We start from the raw sequence: 19,394 nt of genomic DNA on the forward strand, positions 1-19,394 counted from the left end.
TGAAAGTCCGTGAGCGATAAATATTAAAACTGTCTCTAAGAAACCGCCGACTAAGCTTAAATGGCTCATTTTGTTAAACGAATGCATGGATCACCTGTTATAGATTCCTTATGATGATTTAAAGTTAAACTGTCCGCACTGGACACATTTAATTAAAGCTTAAAATAAATATTCCATGTAAATTTTTATACTGACGCGATTTTTTTCCCTCTCTGCAAAATGAGCAAGACAAAGTTTCCTCCTCACTGGAAACTACATTAAGATTTCACATTTTGTACAGTACAGTTGACCAAACCACCACCCTACGGGTGAGGTTTGTTTAAACGTCATGAGACAACAAGGTCGATTTCCGCTTGCAATAATATTATGTCAGTGACAATCGCTCTGTCTATATATGATGTTTACGTCATGCCATGTGTCAAGTCAACCTTAGCGACCGTTAGAGCTCACATAAACTTTTGTAAAAACTGGTAGACCACTTTCTTGGCCGACTGTACGAATATTTTACGATTATAACAGCATCTAGTTAAAAATCTACTGATACATTTGTATATTTACATAAAAATATATTCTCTGATATTGTCATTTCAAGATATTAATAACAATTATTAGTATGTAGGTACCAAACAATGGTTGTATGTTCTAAAATTAATAATAATATGTTGCTCTCAAGGTTCATGCTTAGCATATTGTCATTTTTTTGTACATGATTTGCAAAATAAATGATTAAATTATTAAATAATTATATTATCAGCACGTCTTTTTGCGATTAGTAGACATTTTGGTTCTTTTCAGTAAATAAGTCTTGTAGCCTTCAACATGTTCATTAATAATTATGTGCAGATCATGATGTGAAAGTAATAAAATAGCTTGTACTGTTACCTCAGTAACTTTCTCACTTAATAAATGCGTCGTCTAAGCGACTTGTGATCTATGACCGGCGGCCATTAATTTACATTTACCAAAGTTATGGAGGTCCTAAATCAATTAAACATGTTAATGATGGTAAATGACCCGTTTTACATATTTTTTCACCATTTAGGTGTTTTCGCCATGAATGCGACGTTTCAAAGTGTTTGAAAAGGATAAATTGACTTATATTGTTTATGTTTTAGTATAGAGTGACTGAATCTAACAGCCCAGCCACGACATTGGTCTAAGCGCGACAGCGGTGAGCGGCAGCCATACGTGCGAATGAAAGGTCCCATCGCTGTGACTCGCTCCAATATATGGCCGCCGCTCACCGCTGCCGCGCTTAAACCAATGTCGTGGCTGAGCCGTAAAGTGGTTTGTCGGGATTGTAGTCGATGGAAATCCGTGAGATTGATATCTGCCTTCCCTCTTGGGAAAAAGGCGTTACGTAGAATTTTATTAAGACCTGAATACACCGTGCATTATATTTTTCGACGACTTCGTCGTTAATAGAGCCGGAATCACATATTTTGTAATACGTTCATTGAAATATCCTGTATTTATGTAAGTAGGTTTGTAGTAAAAGCGTGAGCTTGGTGGCCTAGCGGTAAGAGCGTGGGACCTTAAATCTGGAAGTCGTGGGTTCAAACTCCTCACGTACCTCGCTTATTGTGTTACGCTATCGCCCGACCCGCGCGCGTACCGGAAGGCGAACCGTGGGTAGGCCCCTAACCAGGTGGACTGATGACCTGGTTAAGGTCGCAGGAGTCCGCTGGATGCGGGTGGCGCAGGACAGGTCATTGTGGCAATCTTTGGGGGAGGCCTATGTCCAGCAGTGGACGTCTTTCGGCTGATATGATGATGATGATGATGATGATCGCCCGACCCTGGGCTGCGCTATGGCACCATCTGTGCCAGAGCATATGCTGAGTGGTGTCCTTTTGCAACCACTATACACAACTTTATACAGAGTGGGGCCTGTAACAAAGGCGAAGAATTGAACTCTAGGCTATTCTCCTTATACTGATCAACATTTGTTCGGCGACTTTTAAAAATAACTTGTATTTTGATTTTTATCACCCTTGAAAGTTTTTTCTAAGAGGTAATGTATTGCGAATTCTGTTAAGTCTAAAGTGTGACAGACAACGTCAATGACAACAATAATGGCGTACATTGAAGCTAATATTTATTTTGTATGAAAAATTAAAAATTTAAAGACTTCATAATTTTTAAAAGTCACTGAACAAATGTTGATCAGTATAAGGAGAATAGCCTACAGTTCAATTCTTCGCCTTTGTTACAGGCCCCACTCTGTATATCTTCATGTTGTCATTATCAGGGCCAGTAACTTTCATGCCGATGACATTTTGACGTCACGCTGCGTATAGGATGATTTAAGAGTTTTATTTCACCAATCAATTTAATCATGACTTCTAAACTAATATATTCATACGTGAAATAATTAATACCTACTTGATATGTGAAAAGTAAATTAAATTATTTGTTTATTTTTTATACATACATTTTATGAAATAGTTTTGTTACCATATTTCAATAAATTATAAAAACAAAACAAATTGTTTCCTTTTCGTTTCACGTATCAAGTAGGTATTAATTATTCCACATATGAATAGCTTAGTTTATAAGTCATTTGTACATGATTAAATTGACTAATGAATAATGATTAATTATTACAATAAAACTATTTGAATCGTGATATTGCAGCGTGACGTCAAATTGATGTCATCGGCATGAAAGTTACTAGCCCTGGTGAGTATGTACTTTAGTATGTAAGTATCTTCTTGGTTGCAATAATAGTACATTACGATACAAGTACGTAAAAAAGGAAGTTCGAAACGAGTGGCGATAAATTAAAACACGACCGAAGGGAGTGTTTTAAATCGACACGAGTTACGAATTTCCTTTTCTCACGTGTATCGTACGACGTTTTTCAGTACAGATGAGCATCCGAAGTTTCGACCTGGCATATAATGAACCACTTCTCGAACTAGTGCGTAAAAAAACGACCATCTGTACTGAAAATGTATTTTCTTTCTTCTTTCTTTCAATAAGTCTTTCAAAACGTATAGTAGGTACCTATACAAAATGTCATTTGATATTTGACATTTGATACTTTTTGGTGAGGAAAAATCCAGCTTAAGTCGAAGCGGGTCGCTAGTAATTTATTCTTGAGTTCGAAATTATTTATATCGCAATATACAAATGGGTTTAAGATTCATTCGAAAATTATTACACAGAGACGAAATCTTAAAAGTCTTAATGAAACGTTCCAGAAACGTCCGTGTCCCAAAATATTAATAAGAATAAGAAATAATTGCGAAAGCAATAAACGACAGTCGTTTGTCATATTTCAGATCACAAAACAGAAGAAGACCAAGTTGAAATTAGTCATCGTGTGAATTTGAAGTCTATTGTCAGGATTGAAAGTTGGTTTTGGAGTGAAATCGAAATGGGACTTAGTAGGTTTCAGTTGTGAGGTAGTGTTGTGTTTTAACGAAGACAAGGTTCGACGTATTTCTTTTTAAATTAGTGACATTAGCTATCATAAGTTTAATACTTTAATTTCGTCAATTTATTCGTTACAAAATATTGCATAAGTAAAAGGCGATAATACAATATACCGAATAAAAAAATCACTACAACGAAGTAGGTATTATAAAAACTTTCAAAAATAAGCACGTTAAAAAATACGGAGAAACTAAAAAGCAAACAATAATAAACCTTTGAATTCAGATTTCTTCTCGGATTGCAATAATCTAAACATCCAAATTATAAACAAATCAATTATTTTTGTAGTCGGTACCAGACCTGTTCGTCGCCTTGCTATTTCCTGTTTGCCCCACCCAACCATACGCAGGCTGGCCCCGATGATTACTTTTTTTTAATTGAATTTTTAATTTTCTGTACAGCTCTACTTGACTTTTAGCTCTACACTCAATAAAACAATTGCTAACTACCATCATAAACCATAAAACTATTTATTTGTGTACGTTACTGCAACGACATAAGGTTTACCAATAGACATCTAAGATGTCACTGTAAAACACTTTAAAGCTTTGTCACAGTATACTTCAAATTGGACAGGTAATCGCAGTAAGCAAATTTAAACCCAATATTCAAAATGACAAGGTTGTAATTAGCTACGAGTTCAATTTGTTATGACTTATGATAAACATTAAGATTAAACTGACAAACAACGTCAAACTCGTAGCGGAAAAAAACATCGTCCAAGTAACCAGCCAGTCAGCAACCCCTAAATACTGAAAAAGGTGAACAACCTCTAGCAATACGATATACACAATGTTGTATTACGAATACAATAGAATAGGCACGTAAAAAATAAGTAATAATACTAATTTAAATAAAAATATCATCAAGATATAGCTCAATCGATTCTACTCTCGATTCTGAACAAACGGTTTTCAGGTTTTTAGTGTTCAGTGAAACACGGTGTATAAATTATAAATTTAAATAGATATCATACACGAAAGAAAAACCGACAAGGCCCACTGGTGGCCAAGCCGGGAATCGAACCCGGGTCTTCAGCTCACGCCGCTAACGTCTTCACCACTAGACCACCCACCCGCGGCGGCTTTATTCGGGAAAGTGGCGACCCGATATACGCAAACACCGCCATACGAGTATTTACTAAGTAAATGACCTCATTATACCAAAGGGTAGGTATCACGATCCATGAAATAAACAAGTTGAACAGGCCCCCAAGTAATTGCTTCCAATTAATCATGAAAACCATTTGTGCTTATCGTGACTTAAATTTGGATATTAACGGAGATTTCGGCGACAGCTGAAGCTTGCATCAGAAATACCACTTTGATTACTAAGTAACGGCCCGGTCACGACATTGGTCTAAGCGCGACAGCGGTGAGCGGCAGCCATACGTGCGAATGAAAAGTCCCATGGTTGTGTCTCGCTCCAATGTACAACCGCCGCTCACCACTGTCGCGCTTAGACCAATGTCGTGGCTGAGCCGTAAGGCCTGGGTGGACGCTCGGAGCGGAGCGTGTAGCGGGGCGGGCGAGCGTGCGTCCACGCTATGCAGCGTCCACTCAGGACACTTGTATCAGCTTCAATTTGTTTGACATACACGCCACACGCCCCTCCCAGACATCGCCTACACAACAATAAAATTGTATCCAACAGTCGACTTTTGCAACACCTACTGGAAGAGAAGGGGTGGTAAAATTCTTAGCATTTTTGTGTTGCACTGCGCTTAATATAAGTAAACGATTTAGATATTATTTATTTTAGATTTAGTTTAATTTTAGATTTATTTAGTTTAATTTAATTTTAATTTTAATTTTATTTTAAGTTTAATTTTAGATTTAATAGTTTAGTTTTATTGTAAGATAATTTTATGTTTTACAAACACATGTATAACAGATTTGTAATAAACTCTTTCAGTAAACGCATAAATTTAACATTCGCAATGAAATTTTTTCAATCAATTATTCTTACGGCTCAGCCATGACATTGGTCTAACCGCAACGGCGGTGAGCGGCGGCCATACATTGGAGCGAGACACAGCAATGGGACTTTTCATTCGCACGTATGGCTGCCGCTCACCGCTGTCGCGCTTAGGCCAATGTCGTGGCTGAGCCGTTATTCTTATATATTCCTACTTTGCCCCTCATTTGGATAATATTCAACATTTCATCCGTACGCCGTGGCTTGCGTGAGCGACAGTCGCGCGACCGTCGCATCGCATCGCCTATCGTCGATAGTTCATTTACGTCGCCTACCCTACATAAGACACTTCCATAGAGATCGAAAGTTTGATTTCGTCGCGCCTCGCGCCGCGTCGCGTCGCATTGCCGTCGCGCGACCGTCGCGCGACCGTCGTCCACGCAAGCCGCGTCGTTAGTGAACAATCGTGAGACCCGCCTCTTGGTGTGGTGGCAACCTCTTTATGCAGTGTTGTTACCTCCACTTTGTATTCGTACCTGCGTCCCACGATAAATACGGGGCAACCTGACAATTCACCGTTGTTTCGACGAAGAAATCCTTCGCACGTGACACTCCAGATCACTTCCTACATGTAGCATAGAATTCGAGTTAAAAAATCTTCAACTCAAAAATAGTCTTCAGAGCACCACAGCTGCCGTCCGCACCGGCCTAAAAAAAGACCATACTGTAACACCGTCACCACATGTATATAGACCATACATTGCTGAAAGAAAGGTATTTTCGTCCCAAATGTGAAATTACTTTGAAAATTCATGCTTCCCGGAAAAATTGTGTGTATGTAGCTCTTTGATATCCACACAACTATTACTTTTGAAGAGATCTATTCTGTTCTGAATCAAGATAAAAACCTGCTGCAATCAAATAATATTAATCATAATTCTATAGAACTTATTTTTTTATGGGATAGGAGGCAAACGAGCAGACAGGTTGCATGATGGTAAGCGATCACTGCCGCCCATGGACACCCGAAATACCAGAAGTGTTGGAGGTGCGTTGCCGGCCTTTAAGATTTCTTGAAGGTTTGAAGGTTGTATCGGTCCGGAAATACCGCTGGTGATAATTCATTCCATAATAAGTTCCCAGCATGCCCAGTCTATTTCTCTTAATCCCTGCCTCTCACAAGATCCTACTGAGATTTGTATCTGTATGTGGAGACGCGAGAGCGTTGCATACATTATTGTCTACCGACCAGTAGCAAAATCTCTAAGTCTGAAATAGTAAGTTTCAAGACCTGGAGATTTTTAGGAGGTACCTGATTTAGTAGTAATTTTGATCGTGATGTAAGTTGCGAGTGGCTAGTTTAATACTGATAAATTACGATTTTGTTTTCTTTGAAACGCTTAATTGCTAGGAGTGGAACTGAAAGTTGATCAGATTATTTGCATTGATTACCCTTTTTGAAAATTCTAATTTAACTTACTTAAAATAGGATAAATGTCTTAAGATGAATATGTCCAAGACCAATCGTTCTGGTGATTCGATCCCAACTATTATAGTGGGGAACGAAGCGCTAGAGATGGTCGACCAATACGTGTATCTTGGACATGTTATATCTTTTGACAAAACACATCAAGAAAAGGAGATTTCCAGGAGAATCCAGCTCGGTTGGGTGGCATTCAATAAACTTGCAGACATTCTCAAACCCGCTGACATTTCACAATGCCTGAAAACGCGCCTCTTTAATCAATGTGTCCTACCCACCATGACCTACGGTGCCGAGACATGGACGCTCATTAAGAAGGATGTGCATATGATACGAGTAACGCAGAGAGCCATGGAGCGCGCCATGATCGGTATCAAGATGCAAGATCGAGTGAGGAATACCGAGATCCATCGCCGCACCAACGTGCATGACGTGGGTTTCGTTATTACCAAACTAAAATGGAGTTGGGCGTGGGTGGGACATATTGCTAGACAGAGTGATGGCAGGTGGACTAAAATGTTAACGTAATGGTGGCCGCTTACAAATGTAGGAAACGCCTGGGATCCGTTGGCTCGTTGAGTGGACGACATCTGGAAAATAGCGAGTCACAACTGGATGAGACTAGCCCAGATCCGGGAGAAGTGGCGTACTAGAAGAGAGGCCTATGCTCAGCAGTGGGCGATAAAGGCTGATATGATGATGATATGTGGTATACCGGAAATCCTATCGTACAAAAAAATAAGTGTTTTATAGGTAAGATCAATTTGCAGGCGGTGCTCCCACACTGGTTGTTATAAATGTTATACGAGTATAACATGATGTGACAGGGACAGCGTAATGTCAATGCCATCGCGCTGTCCCTGTCGTAGCAGTTATAGCAGTCACTGTGGGGTATGTGGGAGCACCGTAATGATTCAAATAAACAGCACCCATACAACTTTAGATTTTCTTTTACATTTTCATGTTTTTTTTTGTTGCGGATTTTCCATTGTTTTACTTTTTGACGAAGCTTGTAGCTAATAACTTGATTTTGTATTCAGCTGACGAAGCTGCGTAGCAAAAATTAGGTAAATAAATTCTAATAAAGATTTTTTTTTTCGGAATTTACAAACGCAAAAAGTTTTTTTTTTAAAGAAAAGTTAAAAATTCACTTTACACCCTTTTGCCACTTGGCTGCATAAGGGAATTGGGGAAGTTAGTCTCGTAGATTGGCAATCCTGCTTAACATGCTTGTTGGGATTATACTAAACACAAACAGAATTAATTTGTCCTTCGATTGTATCTGGGTTCCGTATTTGCGAAACACGACAACAGTTTAAAAGGAAAATATTTTAGTATGTATATTAAAATGTTTCAGGGTATTTTCGCGATGCGCTTAGTGATCGCGATTAGTGTATTACGATACAAGTGCGAAAAAAGGACGTTTGAAACGAGTGGCGATAAATGAAAACACGATTAAAGGGAGTGTTTTAAATCGACACGAGAATCGAACTTCGGAGGGCTATCTGTACCAACTGAAAAACGTCGTACGACACAAGTGCGAAAAGGAAATACGTAACTCGTGTCGATTTTATCGCCACTCGTTTCGAACTTCCTTTTTCGCACTTGTATCGTAATGTACTAATTCTAAGGTAGGTAAAATTTATGTTTCTCCTACTAAGAATTACGAGCCACTTCGATCACTTCGATCTTTTTAGTTTTGAACGGTGTTGGTCACACATACTGTAAACACTATTATTATACTTTAAATAAGCCTGTTTTGTAGTGACTGTTTGTTTACCTAAATAAATTGAAAAAAAAAAATCTTTCGATCTAGGACAAAAAACAAGGGAAAAAATGGGCCTATTATTTTCTATTATTTTTCCTACTTTCCAATTTGTAACCCATAAGTGTTTGAAAAATGATAACGAAGTGGAAAAAATAATTTGGGACTTTTTTTTACCTAGATCGAAACCGGCTCGTGAGTCTTAGTAGGAAAATCATTATTTTATCTAAGTATTTAAGAAAAAAAAAATGTTTATCTTTTTCATGAAAATGCCGTTCGTCTTGAGAATGAGCGTGTCAAACTACTTTCTAGGGCATTCTTACATATCTAGAAAGATATGTAAGAATGCCCTAGAAAGTATTTTGACTTATTTAGAAGGATTCAGTTTGATCCTTTTGACGTATGGAACCCTACAGAGCAACAAATTATCTCACAGTCCAACAAATAAGTAAACATTAAGGTAAAAAGCTATTGATTTGCTTGCGGAAGTGAAGTCAAGTTAATTTAAAGTTGTATAGCCATTTCCATTACTGTTCTTTTCACTTTGTGAGCAAATAAGCTTATTTCAGTAGTAAATACACTTCACTGATGACTAAAACAGTTACAATAAACTAGCTTTTACCCGCGGCTTCGCTCGCGTTAGAAAAAGACAAAAAGTAAACTATGTCACTATCCATCTCTTCAACTATCTCCACCTAAAAAATCACGTCAATTCGTCGCTCCGTTTTGCCGTGAAAGACGGACAAACAAACAGACACACACTTTCCCATTTATAATATTAGTATGGATTGTTTTACAACAGTAAATTAAAACCTTTCGTGCAAAAATTGTTATCTGAGCTAGTGAATGATTCTAAAAACTTGATCCTAACGGGACATTTTGGCGCCCAAATTCTGGATAGGGATAGTCTAACTCTTAGTTTTTTATACATCACATACAGAAGGGTTAATCATGACTTCATGACCACAAAATCAAAATTTTGAAAAAGCCCGACCGCGACATAGTAGACCGATTTTCATGAAACATGGCTAAGAACACTCCCGACTAACTCAGCTTTCAGACAAAAAACTAAATTTTAATCGATGCCACAGACAGACACACACACAGACAGACAGACAAACAGACAGACAGACACGTTACACTTATAACACCCCGTCGTTTTTGAACACACATGAGCATCACCTTAAAAAATCTATTAACCGTCACAAAAATGACGGGGTGTTATATGTTTGACGTGTCTGTCTGTTTGTCTGTCTGTCTTACTGTCTGTTTGTCTGTCTGTATGTGTCTGTTTTTTATAGCGAAGCCACGGACAAAAGCTATTTTATAAATAAAAAGGCCTCAGGCAGGTCTTCTTTCCTCCGCTTTTTTTTGGCTCTTATTGCTTATAGGGAAGTTTACCTACGGCGAAAAACAGAAAAAATTTTAGACATGTGGCTTCCGAAAGCTTTGGATTTTGAGCATTGAATGATCACAAAACCAACTACAGCAGCATTCGTTCCGTTTTCCCTTAGTTTCACATTATCCGATCCGATATCGGATGTCGGAAGGATTTCGATCGAAAAATCCAAGATAGCGCCTGTAATATATGGAATATCGGTCCGACATCCGACATCGGATCGGATAATGTGAAAACGCACTTGCAGTACTGCATTTATACCTTTATGATTTAATTGTTTACTTACTATTATTATAATTTATAACTAACGTAAGTCATTTTCATTATAATTAATCTCGTAGGTAATCAACAGTTAGAAACTGCTAAATTTTACAAGGTTAGAATTTAGATATAAATCCATCCTCCTTGCGTTATCCCGGCATTCGCCACGGCTCATGGGAGCCTGGGGTCTAACAACTAATCCCAAGATTTGGCATAGACACTAGTTTTACGAAAGCGACTGCCATCTGACCTTCCATCAACCCCAAGGATAACTAGGCCTTATTGGAATTAAACCAGTTAGCAGGGTTCGAACCCGTGACCTCCGGATTGAAAGTCGCACGCTCTTACCGCTGGGCCACCAGCGCTTCCCGTCATCATCATCCTCCTTGCGTTATCCCGGCATTTGCCACGACTCATGGGAGCCTGGGGTCCGCTTGGACAACTAATCCCAAGATTTAGCGTAGGCACTAGTTTCTACGAAAGCGACTGCCATCTGACCTTCCAACCCGAAGGGCAAACTAGACCTTATTGGAATTAGTCTGGTTTCCTAACGATGTTTTCCTTCACCGAAAAGTGACTGGCAAATATCAAATGACATTTCGCACATAAATTCCGAAAAACTAATTGACGCGAGCCGGGGTTCGAACCCGCGACCTCCGGAACGTAAGTCGCATGTACTTACCGCTAGTCTACCAGCGCTTCCCATATAGCCTTTAAAAGGTACTGAACCTAAACTGTAAGTGGATGCTTTCAAGTACAATTAAGGCCACATTAAATGGCTATTCCTTTTAAACCTAGACGCGACACAGTGGAATGATGGACAGTATGAATATGAAGACTTTTATATACAGTCTACCAATTGGAACCATAGGCCACTGTAGAAATATGTCATAGTGACGTTATAAGAATTGATCATATTGTAAGAAATCTTTTACAGCTTCTCATTTCGACATGGTTGTAGTGGCAATTGATTGACCGTACATTATCTGTGTGAGCACACGGACTGTGGGATATGGGTTCGATTGCGGCGTAGGCGAGAGGCTGGCCACCTGTCACTGCAATGTCACAATTTCTTTCAAGCCCTCATTTGCTAAGATTGGGAATTAAACTTGAGAAGTTTCATGTGTTGTGCCGACCCGTTTATGGAATACCTCACTTAATAAAAACGATTTTCTTTCTTAATAGTACTTATCACAAATGATTAGTGATTTTTAGATGCCACATTGAAACTGTCCTGTAACGTAGTTTTTGAAATCATTTTTTTATTTTTTTATTATTATAGATGGGCTTACTCTTTGCCACAGACTAGCCAATGGCAAAGACGTGGCCTACGATGGAGTGAGCTTGCCCAGAAGAAGCCTGTTCACTCTTGATATGAACCATTTTTAAATGAGATGTTTTTGATAAGTTTTATTATATTTCTACTCAAAATCACTAGCTTTTTAAATTCTAATAGGTAAAATAATGTCCCATACGATTTTTTTTTTATTTTGTTACCATTTTACATACATTTTGTATCGGGTAACACGAGAGGAAAGTAACCAAAATGTATGGAAATCCTGGAACACTATTAAAATAGAAAGTGCTCATGATTCTGAGTATATATTTTGACCTAACATTACCTAAAAGTATCAAAATGACAATGAATGGCAAAAAAAAGAAACACTAAAATATTCAAACTGTTATTAAAGCTCTTACTGTGGCAACAGGTAGAGCTAATTGACAATGCTTTAGCTCGTGCATATTAATGAGTGATCACAGCCTGATACTTAAAGCCCACCTGAGCACTCTACAAACTGAACTAGACTCTACTTATACCCCCCTAGAGCTCAGTGATCATAAGACTCTACGAGCCCATATGAACCTTCAAATAAAAATAGACTCTATTTATCTCACCCTACTGTTGATATTCATTTCTTATTATGCTTCTAAACGATCACATGAGCACTTGAATTGAAGACCCAGTTTTTTAAACACAAACATTAAATAAATTAAAAAAAAACATGAATCAGAATCAGAATCAGAATTTCAGAATTTTTTATTGGTAAAAACAATTTTATATGTCAACATCTTAGAAAAAGGTACATATTAATAAATATTTACAAAATTATATCGTTATTAATTATTCATGTATCAGAAGGTACAGTGATTGCATTATTATTATTTTATTTATTTATATACCTACTATGTGGATCAATGATTTCCTGGTATGTATTCGTCAATCGAGTAGTAAGCCATCTTTATTAAAAAAAGTTTTAGTTTATTTTTGAATATTGTGTCACTGGCTGAGTACATGGCACTTATTTTTTACAGTTTTGAAGTTTTAGAGGTGTAACAAACGATAGGTACCTAAGTAATTTTTTGGTAAAAAAAAAGCATAGATAGGCTATTATTTTATTTCACCTTTTTTCTAACCTTTAAAAAGTAACGAAAGTTAAACGCGTTTGACCCGTAAATGACTTGAAATTATTAATGATATTTTTTTATCTCGATATTTTCATAATGTACTTAACCTAACCACAAAATTAAAATTTTGAAAAAAACCCCGTCTGCGACATAGTAGACCGATTTTCATGAAACATGGCTAAGAACACTCCCGACTGATTCAGCTTTCAGACAAAAAAAACTAAATCTAAATAGGTTCATCCGTTCGGGAGCTACGATGCTACAAACTTATAACACCCCGTCGTTTTTGCGTCTTGGGTTAAAAACTACCGAGTACCGCGAGACACTGACATATATACACTGAAAAAAAAAAAAAAAAGTACATGTAAAAAAACATGTACGTGAGTTACCCGATTTTACATGTTTAAGATAAAGTACAGCGCGGCAAATCTCGACTGGGGGCAAATGTAACTGGACCATTTTTTCCATGTTTTACAATGTTTGCGTTATTAAATAGAGTGTCCACCAGTTATATATGGTAGGCGTGTTCAGTGGATACATGTAGAACTCAACATCATAGTGTAATAATGGAAAAAAATGGATTAGTTACAATTGCCCCCCAGTTGAGATTTGCCCCACTGTACTAAGGTAAGCCGCGAACATTTTAGATGTAGGTAACATAGACAACTTTTTATACAATTTAATATTATCATGTTACAAAACGTAGGATTACAATTTTTATGTTGAAAATATGTTTTTCTTAAACATGCAATGAAATATTGTCTTTACGTTCCTTAAAATGGGCTGGGAAGTATCGCTTTTTGGGCGCAACAACTCGAGAGGACTGTAAAGGGATTTCACATTATTTTTCAGGCCTAGGCCTGCAAAGTAACTTTTTTTTATAAAATATTGTCCTTTAGAGCTTTTTTTTTTATTTCATTGTATGTTTGAGAAAAGCACTATACATGCCTCGGCGTGAAAACGGATTCCCGGCCTCGTATCCCTATCCGGCCTCGCTCGCACGCTCGCTCGGCCGTATATACCCACTTGGCCGGAAATCCTCATTTTCCCGGCCTCTGATGTAATGTACTATTTTTTTCATGCCAAATAAAATATAAACGCATTTTGAGACCAATCGAACAACACTAACAAAGGGTTGATGCATATTTTACAAGCCTTTCAGGTTTTATAGCGATTTTTGTTTATTTTTAAACAAAGCGATCCGCTTTGTTGATATTCGATGCTATGTACCTATGACCAACATTTTATGTAGCCAATAATAACAAAGCATTTGTTTGCTTCTGTAGTCTCACCACGAGATTGACACATGCATTGTCGCTAGTCTGTGTTGTATTCTTTCTTGTACAGACACGGATTTAAATTGTTGATCCAGTTCTAGCTCATTTTAGACAAAAAACTGTTTTACTACTACATTGTTTGGTTATGTAAGGGTCGCAGTTTTAACCCTAAAAAAACTTAACCGACTTTTATAGTAGCATTTTGGTACTGTATATAAGTCGCTGTTATAACCTAGCCGAAGACAACCCTAGCATAAACTATTATTTAAAAAAAAATACTAAAACATTTCTTTTGAAAGGAAAATCTATGGAATGTGTAAAAAATATATAAAATATTCGAACAAAAATGCAAGGACTTAATTTAATATTATTCGAAACGTTTTCGGATTTACGATAACGGTATTTAAAAAAACACCCATCAGTTATACGCAATATTGATGTTTCCCTAGCTTTATTTTGTTTTGTACAAACCCCCGACCGCGACATAGTAGACCGATTTTTATGAAACATAGCTAAGAACTCTCCCGACTAAATCAGTTTTCAAACAAAAAAAAAATAAATCGAAATCGGTTCATCCGTTCGGGAGCTACGATGCCACAGACAGACACACACACAGACAGACAGACAAACAGACAGACAAACACGTCAAACTTATAACACCCCGTCGTTTTTGCGTCGGGGGTTAAAAACAAAGTGCTTACTCATTATTTAACGTTTAACTTACAACTTTTACAAAACAAAGTTTAAACACCTCTGTTGTTTGTTGCGTTGCGTTACAACTTCACAATTTCCCGGTTTTCATAACAACAATTTCTCTTTGTAAAATTACGCGAAGTTTGTTTGTATGTTTACTTGTTTTTTAATCGATAGCGTTGGAAAACTTTTAAGTTAACATTAATTTGTTTAGTTGGCGAGATGACCCGAAATGAGTACTAGGCCTCCAACACAAGACCTCGCACCACGCCATTTTAAGCTAAACATACTATGTATACCCGTGCTATGCCCGTGTGGTGAATGGTTAAGAATTTCACCACCCCCTTTCTTCCCGTCGGTGTCGTAAAATTTGACTATGGGATATGGGTTAAATTGTGGCGTAGGCGAGAGACTGGTAACCTGTCACTGCAATGTCACAATTTCGTTTTCTTTGATCCCCTTTTTGCCAAGAGTGGCACTGAAACTTGAGTAGTTCATGTACAATACTCTGTCTACCCCTTTATGGGATATAGGCGTGATTGTATGTATGTAGGTACTTTACCTGAAATTTTGACATAAATCTACGTTGTTTACTAATAATCCTAGGATATATTTGGACCGGGCTATGAATTTCACCAAATCCTTTCCTCTCATGGGTGTTGAAAAAGTCGACTGTGGGTTGTTTTATGTGGGAGTTCGATTATGGTGTGGGCTATGGGAGCAACCTATCACTGCCACATCCCAATTTAGCTTTATTTTAACCCGGTAATTCCTAAGAGTGGCACCGAGACTTGACCAGATTTTTTGCTCAGCCTGCCCCCTTTGGTATAGCAGACACTTTCAAGAATTTCAAGTCTTTTCGTATTTTGTAAAATGACTAGCTTATGCCCGCGGCTTCGCTCGCGTTTAGTTCGAAAATTACGGAATGCTCCATACATACTTCCATCCCCCAGTTTAGGGAATAGGGGGGTTAGAAAGAGATAAAAAGTAGCCTATGTCACTTTCCATCCCATCAACTATTTCCCCTTAAAAAATCACGTCAATTTGTCTCTCCGTTTTGCCGTGAAAGACGGACAAACAAACATACACACTTTCCCAATTACCATATTTATATATAAGTATTATGTGGAAGTATGGGTAAACTGCTTTGGTTTAGAATTTAAAGTATTTCAGTGGGTAATTATGTTCACATCACGGTAAACCGCGGTATGGCTGCAGATTTAAGGTGTCAAGTTCTATTAAGACTGGCTTTGGGAAGCGGGTGATTTTAATTATACCAGTTTAATATATGAGGTTTTGAGGAATTCTAATGGTTTGAAAATTAACTGGGTGAAGTAAATTCTTAGGTAGGTAATTTTGGAAATGAATTAAAAATCAGAAATAGTGAAGTGTACAAATTTATTTATTTTATTTATTTATTTGGATATGAAACAAACGGTCATACAAAAATAGTTATACAGTTTATTATCTTAATCTAGACCTATAGTTTCCATTTTTCTTTAACAAATATTTTTTAAAAAGCACAATCAATACCTACTTAACTTGTGTGAGATTTAGTCTTAGTAAACAGTCTTAGCATTTTATGGCATGTTCCATTTGTTCACGACGCATGTTCAAGTGATAATCTACCTCTAAATAAGTGTTGCTTTCCCGATACATGCATATAGGTTTAGGACTTTTTATGGCATACCGTGGTTCTAAAATCCGTGGAGTCGCCATATGAAAAATTTTCAAAGTCAAAGTCAAAGTCCAACAGTATGATGTCACGATTAAAATTAACTAGGTAACGTTGTGACAGTGTGTATAATTACTTATATTTAATATGACATCATATTGTTGTACTTTGACTTTGACTTCGAAAAATTTTCATATGTCGACTCCACGGATTTTAGAACCACGGTATGCCATAAAAAGTCCTAAGCCTACTTATATATCCTTTCATTTGCAGCTGTAGTTAAAATAAAAAAAATCAATGAAGTCGTGACTCACGTTACTTTTACGCGGATTCACCCATCAGTTTTTTTACCACAAAGCCTGTTAGGGCACTGCATATTATTACATTTCAATTAAATAACCCGAGCTCATATAGCCCGGCAACCTTCAAATCAAGAGTGAACAGGCATTTTCTGGGCGAGCTCGCTCCATCGTAGGCCACGTCTTTGCCTTTGGCTAGTCTGTGGCCAAGAGTAAGCCCATTTATAATTTAAAAAAAAATCTACATGTCTATTGGTTCAAGACTAGTTTGCCCTGTTTTCGACTCGCACGTTTCTCGAGCAATTATAGCTACCCTTGTAAGCGACGTTAGTTTTGATGCGAAGTGACTACCTAAACCCACAGTGTTTCATCCAAAAAGATTCTAAGAGTTGATCATTTCATATACACTTAAGCCGTTCTTCTTTTGAAGGACGCTTGGCTTCCGTTTTGTTTTAATGTGAAAAGGTCTAAATGGTACGGGGATATGTAAGGACATAAGTCTTTTTTCTTTTAAATGAAAGTTTGGCTTTAATTATACTCTGTCATGAGTGCGGTCAAACTTAGTTTATTTGTAGAATTTACGTTATTTGATGTTTCGTCTCGCTTCAAATTGACAATGTGAATGTGTGTGTTCTATTGTGTGTCTCTCTCTCAAAAAAACCTACCATTAATTCTAGTCTAACAATAAATATAAATGAATTAGAATTTTCTTTGTCAAATCCTGCAAAGGATTCATATAGGAGGTGCAAGCACTTAATTGCTCGCCCTTAGAGTTGGTCGACAGGCGCCTAGCCTTATCAGAGATAACATACACTAGAGAAATTTTGTCGGGTACCACGGCGGGCGGGTGGTCTAGTGGTAAAGACGTTAGCCGCGTAAGCTGAAGACCCGGGTTCAATTCCCGGCTCGGCCACCAGTGGGCCTTGTCGTTTTTTCTTTCGTGTATCAAATCAATCAATCAATCGTGTGTCTAGTTCAATTTATAATTTATATATAGTAGTGTGACTACTTTAAAAGAAGAACAAATCAAAAAATATTCAATAAAATAATTTGATTTGTTCCCTAGTTGTTCTTTGTCAAAGTTAATATTTAATTGGAAAACTTTTTCCCGGTGAATGCGGTGGAAACCCCTGATACCTATCCATACTAATATCATAATCGGGAAAGTGTGTGTGTGTTTGTTTGTTTGTCCGTCTTTCACGGCAAAACGGAGCTACGAATTGACGTGATGTTTTAGGTGGAGATAATTGAAGGGATGGAGTTTGAAATAGGCTACTTTTTGTCTTTAAGGAAATTCGTAACTCGTGTCGACTTATCGCCACTCGTTTCGAACTTCCTTTTTTACGCACTTGTATCGTAATGTACTATTTTAGAAGTTTTTATTTAACTTGTAAGTAAGTATGTTGTATAATCGGGTGAAATCTTGCGACTCAATATTGAAGCAGATGTCTTTTACTGTTTTAGTTAGTTTTACTGTATATTTTCAAATAAGTATAGTAATACCAACATAATAAACTAAATAATATCCGCGATAATGCTAAAAATGTCTCACAGGACGCATTTTTTTCAAAAGAAGTACATTTGAAGCACAAAAAGGAACTGATAGTAATCCCCTAAGAGCTGTAAAGTTCCGGATCGTTGTCGCCTCACTCTGGAGTTTATCTTTTACTTAGAACTAGAGATTACTAAATAATATAAACAGGCAAACTTTAATAAAGGCAATGCACTAAGAAAAAGTGATACCGCCACTACCGCCAGTTGCCCGCGGCTGGAATCGAACCAGCGTCCACTGCTTTCGCGGCAAGTGCCTGAGGCTTTCGACCACATGGGTCACGGTGATTAAGAGTCGATTTTTTTCAATTGCCTGTATGCGTTTCGCATGCCTCCTGGCCACAAGATAATATAAACAGGCAAATACCTAATAATAATTTTTCTGTTTAGCCTGTTGGTTGACTGGTAGAGAATGTCTTTAGGCATTTAGTCCGCCATTTGTACTTTATTTGTTACATTGTGCAATAAAGTTTAAATAAATAAATAATAAATACAGGTTTTAATAAGTCTAATACAAAACGAAAAACTACTCACTAAATCCGCCCTGAGTGCGTAGCCGAATGGCACAAACACTCACGAAACGCTCGTAGATATCTATCTCTATCACTCTTGCGTATTGGCGCGACAGAGCCAGGCCCCGTAGCCGAATGGCATTTCTCCGACGCCAAACGAAAGCGATACGCCGCTGGCTCTGTCGCGCCAATACGCAAGCGCGATAGAGATAGATATCTACTAGCGCTTCGTTTCGTGAGCGTTTCGTGAGCGATTGTGCCATTCGGCTAGCCACCAGACTACCTTTCACGGCGTTTCGTTTTCGTTTCGCGTCGCAGAAATGCCATTCGGCTACGCCACTTGGGATGCAAAAAAAACCCATCACACACGTCGCGGTGCCACGTCGAACAGCCTTTGCATTAGTAATTAAGCTGGAGTGATTGCAATATTGAATAGTTTAATTATATTAAGTTATTTTTCTATCATAAGAAACATAACAATTATGTGGTACATAACTACGTATTAAAAAGATCAAGAATGATCAGATCATAAGATGACGGGCCATCACTCCCCTACTTCCCGTGGGTGTCGTAGAAGTCGACTGTTGGATGTGTTAAATTGTATTGTGGGTGATGGGCTAGCATCCTACGAGTAAATTACTGCAATGTCACAATATCTTTTTTACCTTTCAATCATATTAAACATGTAAAATCGGGTAACTCACGCAAAACTGTC

The sequence above is a fragment of the Leguminivora glycinivorella genome, chromosome 8 (genome assembly GCF_023078275.1).
Source record: "Leguminivora glycinivorella isolate SPB_JAAS2020 chromosome 8, LegGlyc_1.1, whole genome shotgun sequence".
In the NCBI taxonomy this organism is placed as follows: Eukaryota; Metazoa; Arthropoda; class Insecta; order Lepidoptera; family Tortricidae; genus Leguminivora; species Leguminivora glycinivorella.